Source organism: Cucurbita maxima, unplaced genomic scaffold (genome assembly GCF_002738345.1).
Source record: "Cucurbita maxima cultivar Rimu unplaced genomic scaffold, Cmax_1.0 Cma_Scf00046, whole genome shotgun sequence".
Taxonomy (NCBI): domain Eukaryota; kingdom Viridiplantae; phylum Streptophyta; class Magnoliopsida; order Cucurbitales; family Cucurbitaceae; genus Cucurbita; species Cucurbita maxima.
The window spans coordinates 879053-884882 of NW_019272062.1; the positions used below are offsets into that span (position 1 = coordinate 879053).

Genomic DNA, 5830 nt, shown 5'->3' on the forward strand with positions numbered 1-5830 from the left:
AACACTTAAAAAGAGAGATGTAGAATGGGGCGAAAATAAAAATACTTAGTAAATAACCTACTTCTTGGCTCTCATCACAAGTCTTAACATCATTTGTGGAAGGTTAACTAGCCAATGCTGACATAGAGATACAGTCACTCTGAGTATGGGGGTATGGCTTTGTGTGTTTGCTAGCTACTAGGTTACTAGCATGGTCCCACACCTACTTTCAGGACGGGTTTACCTTGCAGAGGCCATGTTCAGGAGACCCTTAGCCATTTCCACAAGATAAAGGCATCTAATCACAACGACACGCTACACTTTCCACCCTATGTCTGGCTCGACGATATTGCTCCTGCACTCCTACCACTTCACAGATCACTACTAGCCAAAGGGTGTATCGGAGGAGATGAGAGGCGGAGCCTCCGGTGACATTGTTCACACTACTAATAGACCTTTTAAGCCTTCTCTGTTGTCTTTGTCATAGAAGTTTACTAGATTCTTATGGGCGTCTAGACGGTTTAATTCTCATCTCACATTTTCAAAACACTCGAAACTAACTCATTAGGGATAATCTCATTTCAGGAAGCATTAAGGTTTAGACCTCTAATCCTCACTCATGATCTTATGGTGCTCAATCTATTGGAAATATATAGGCCTAGGTCAACATGAATCCACTCTAGCTCTGGTGCCTCAATCTTAACTTAGTTCACTCACGCATGGTTTGTTAGGAAGATAAAACTATCAATCAACTAAAACACATAATTCATATTCTAATCATTCATACAAGTTCAACGGTGAGATAACATCTATCAATCACCAAAACACAAATCACAATACTCATTCTCATTTCTAGCACGGTGTAAAGCATTAAAACCAAGATGCATTTTGAATTCTCATTCTAGGGGCATTTTTATAATTTTTCATAACATACTTTGTACACTTTGATGGTTATAATATACATATATTTTTCGTATGCTAGTACGTCCTAGCGTTTCCTACAAGTATTATTTGAAGAAAGTCTAATTGGCTACTTGGGTAAAGTGTGTTTTCCCGAGTAAGCTTTTCCACTTGTATAGAGCCATAAATTTTCTAAAACTACCCTAGTGGTCATTAGTTCTAAGTTAAATTAAAATTAGTATTGAAAACGTGGTAAAAAATAGACGAATGGAGTCAAAACGAGCAAAAAAATCTCACCTCACACGCACTCAAATGTGGATGGATGGTGAGCAACGTGTGCCGGTAACGCGTGAGTGCACACACACTTCAAGAGGATAAGTTATGCTCTTGGCGCGATACGTGGGGCTTTCGATTGGCACATTCAACCCCGATATCTCGCATTTTACCCTCGACTGCGTACGAATTTCCCTTCGGTTTTTCATACATCGACGAGTATCCCTATTAGGCACGATGCATTCCACGCTCCTTGATAAACATTTGTCCTAGTCGTTGCCTGATGCGTTCGCCCCCGTCGTGCTTGATGCATGTCGCTTGCGTATTTGGGTTCATGCGGTACTTTTTTCAGAAGTTATTTTTATCCTATTTTCTTCTAATTTTTATATTTTTTTTATATGGTAACTTGACTCAACTGGTTCCATCGTAATAGTTTTCTTCCAACATTCCAACAAATTTATTTTCATCATATTTCATTAACTATACAGATAAATAAATGCGTATAAATTTGGCTAAAAATTCATCAATTATCATTCTTCCATGTTTTTCCTCAAAGTTCCTTGGGAAAGAAATGTGTGAACTTCTCTCTAAACCAATATAGTCGAACTTCATAACCTAGCTTCTTATAAATCTCACAAATCTTGAAAAAATCGAGACTAAACGTTTAAAGTCCTTACATTTCGATCTTCTTCGTTTCTAGATGGATTTGGAAGATTCAAGGGCCTAGAATCTAAAAAAATAGTCTTAGGAGGTTTCATCTAGGGACCTTGACGAGAGAACATCTCCAAGTGGCAAATCAAAACACCTACCATGATTAGCTTCTTTCAATCTGTTAAGAATGAGAAATAGAATTGAGATCAAAAGTATCAATCTTCATTTATATTCATAACGTCTAAACAGGATACATAACCTAAATATAAACTAACTAAATTTTGAGAATAAAATAAAATATACTACTAATCAAATCATAAAGGAAAAATAGTAATAATATTTAGATATATTCCATAACTAATTATTATAATATATTCTTTCACTATTATATCTTAATACAATCTTTTTTCCCCTTTCTTTTTTCTTTTATTATTATTTTTTTTTCTATTTTCTTCCCCAATTAATTTTACAACAAGCTCGTCATAGACTCTCTAATTAACTAGAGTGAGGAAATGACCATTATACTCCTCCATTGACTTTGTCTTTTGACTATATTTTCTATTTTTCCACTATTTTCTTTTAAAATATCTACTGTTAAAAAAAAATTATATAGCACTTTTTTTACCGAAATTTGAAGCCTTAAAAAGCATGTATATATACTACATATGATATGATCTACGATAAATCTACGAGGTTATGCCTTACATGAATATGTTATTTAAGGAGTCATTGCATTCATGATTATAATTATATGTATAAAATTCAAAATTTGATTAGTTAGGAATCTTTTGAGAATTATTGGGCTTGAGTCCACGTTGGCTATCTTAGAGAATGATCATGGATTTATAAGTAAGGAATAGATCTCTATTGGTAAGACGCCATTTGTGGAAGCCCAAAGTAAAATCATGAGAGTTTATACTCAAAGTGGACAATACCAACCCATTGTGGAGAGTTCTGATTACTAACAGAATAGTGCCTCTTGGGTTCCGTTTTGGGGGCAATAACTAAAAAATGCTACTTTTAGCCAAGGATAGTAAGGCATATATATGGAATTATAAGACTTCCACAAAATATTCTAAAAATAATTCTCCATTTATCATCTTTATTACACCAAAAGAGAAAAATTAAAATTAAAGTCATTAACTTAAAATATTCTCTTGGTAGCTTCTCTAATACTATTTTTTATGATAGGGACTAAAGTTGAAACTACAGAAAATATTTACATTGTTATGCTTTAAAGTTTATGTACTAAATTCTTATTATACGAATAGTATACGAATTAAATCGCAACAAATTAGTTTAAAAACTTCACCCACAAGTATAATAATCTAGTTATTATCGAAGAAAAATTCAAATGAAAGAAATATTAAAATGAATACAACTTGATTGGCTGAGGTAAGATTAGATTAAATTTACACGTTGTTGGATGCAAAAAGCAAGAACTAAGATAATATAAACAAATATATATTCGGTAAGGTTTTTTTTTAAAAAAAATTCTATTTTATTTGTTACAACTTTTTACCTTTTTAATAGAAGAATATATACTCGAGATGTTTAATTTCATGATTATCTAATAACCAAAGTAATTATAAATAGAGCTACACAACCAACAACGAAGTAAACATACAGATATCAACTTTAAAATGACGTCTCTACGTAAGTATATCTTTTGGTAATGTTTTCTTAGGTTCTTCCTTTATTAATATACTTTTGGTCTTTACCTAATGCATTCTTTTTTTTTTTTTGAATGATTCAGTAAAATCATGGCCAGAACTAAATTTCATGCAGGCTAGCATGGTAGAAAATATTATAAAGAAGCAACATCCTGAATTTCAGATAGTGGTATTGTTAGCAGGAAGTCCAGTAACCAAAGATCTTAGACAGGGACGAGTTCGACTGTTTATAAATGTAGCTGGTTTTGTGGTTCAAATTCCTCACGAGGGCTAAAATGTCTTAAATATATATGTTTAAGATCATACCTAAATAAAGAATAATATTTCCACTACTAAACATATTTGTAGCTTGAGCACTAGATGGTTTATTAGTTTCTAAATTAATATTGATTTTGAGACAATAAAATATGCGAACATAAATTAATAATATATTCTATTTATAATAATTGTATCAATTCACTCTCACCTTATGATTTGTTGGGAGACTATCTAAAGACTCGTCGTTGGTTTAAAAATAAACATTACCATAAATTTCAATGAATTAATATAATTTGTTTGAATTTAATAAATGGAAGGATTTGTAATATTCATATTTTTGTATAAAAAAAGAACAAAAATATATTTATGTGTTTGCATTTCTCCCTATTTCGTTAGTTATGTGATTAGACCATATTCGAGAAAAAGGAAAAGAGAAAATAATGTCGAGCTAAAAACCATGTTTAATGGCAAACCATAATCACATGTATTAAGTTATCAATTTACCTTTAATAGTTAATCATCTAGACCGACATACCCCCACAAAAAGTGTCCCACAAAAAGTGTTAACCTTTAGGTATATAATACACAACATGACATACTTAACACAAATCAGACATCACATTTAATAAAACTCATATTACTATTTTATAAATCTCATACTACTCTCTTACTTTAGATATTATACTAATTTTTATTACTACTTACCTAAATCATACACTTTTGAGTACTACTAACAAAAGTACACTTTCTCTTTCTCTACTATCAAATAATCTTGTGGTCCAGTTTCACCGGGAAGTGGCGCATTAGTTTACCACAACTAATACTAATGAAATCATCCCATGATAGATACTACGTTCATATGATAGAGAGCGGTACGTTGACTCAATTTACGCCGTTCTCCAGAAAAGGAAATTCGAACTATAGTTCCTTTTACTCTGATTATATTCTGGAGGAGACTGGATCACCACATGGTTGAGACACCTGCACTAAATTGAACAGGCGCTATAATTCTTGCCGGAAGAGTTATATTGTCTTTACCATGGATGAGAATGAGAAGATAAAAAGGGTGATATTCCACCCACATAATCCGTTGGAGTGGGCTACATGACGTCTGAGTCTTCGTCTTGACCTTCGGGTGACTCAGATCATGGGTGAAATCGCAATGACAGAATCTCGCTTTAGGATAGGTGGTTTATAGAAAAATACTCTCATTTGCAGTGGTGGTGTATCGGGAATACTTTAGCAGGTAGCGTATCCTCTTTTTGGAGTGGTGGCTAATCCTCTTTTTAGAGTGGTCGCTAATCCTCTTTTTGGAGTGGTGGCTAATCCTATTTTTGGAGTGGTGGCTAATCTACTTTTTTGAGTGGTCGCTAATCCTGTTTTTGGAGTGGGACAGAATTACGCAATTTCTGTATAATACTGCAATGCTAATTACCCACATGACTTATGAGGATTCACTCCCTCAATTCTGTTACCCTTAGAATCGACATGTTGGAGTGGGACAGAATTCTGCCATTTCAGTATAATAAAGCCTATTACCCACCTGGCTTATGAGGATTCACTCCTTCTTCCACAATGTGTAGAATAGGAAAATTTAAAATTAATTGTGAATGATATTCAGAGCCTTTAGATGAAGAACGCTCTACTAATACAAGTCAAGGAAAAGAAAGGACTCAAGATCCCGATCGTAGTAGTCAAGGTCCTACATTCTGTATTTGTTTTAAATGTGTTTGGTGTGTTACGGTCATATTTTAGATGCATATAGTATGTAGTGCTATTAGGTTATTATGTGTGGGTTAGAGGCTCTACAACCATCTTTTGATAATAAACCTTTCTAAAGAAATAAGGGTCTACATCATAACCTACGTGGTCCCACACCACTTGTGTTTCATGAGGCCCTTGGCCATTTCCCCAAGGTTGGGAAACATAGTTGCATCGACACACTGTCCTGTCCTATCATGCTTAGGCCTAGTTTGATGGTACTACTACTAAAATCTTCTGCTTGACAATTGTGTACTACCGAGGTACCGAAGGGATAGGGTGGTAGAGACTCTATCGACACCATCATATTGCTAACAGCCTGGTTAGCTACCTTA

General features: G+C 33.8%; 1 long non-coding RNA gene across 1 annotated transcript; it reads left to right on the forward strand.

Moving 5' to 3' along the window:
* The first annotated feature begins 3389 nt into the window (after positions 1–3389).
* Positions 3390–3813, forward strand: LOC111470548. The gene is made up of 2 exons (XR_002715050.1): positions 3390–3459; positions 3560–3813. It is a non-coding gene; the product is annotated as an uncharacterized LOC111470548 (long non-coding RNA).
* Positions 3814–5830: the final 2017 nt, after the last annotated feature.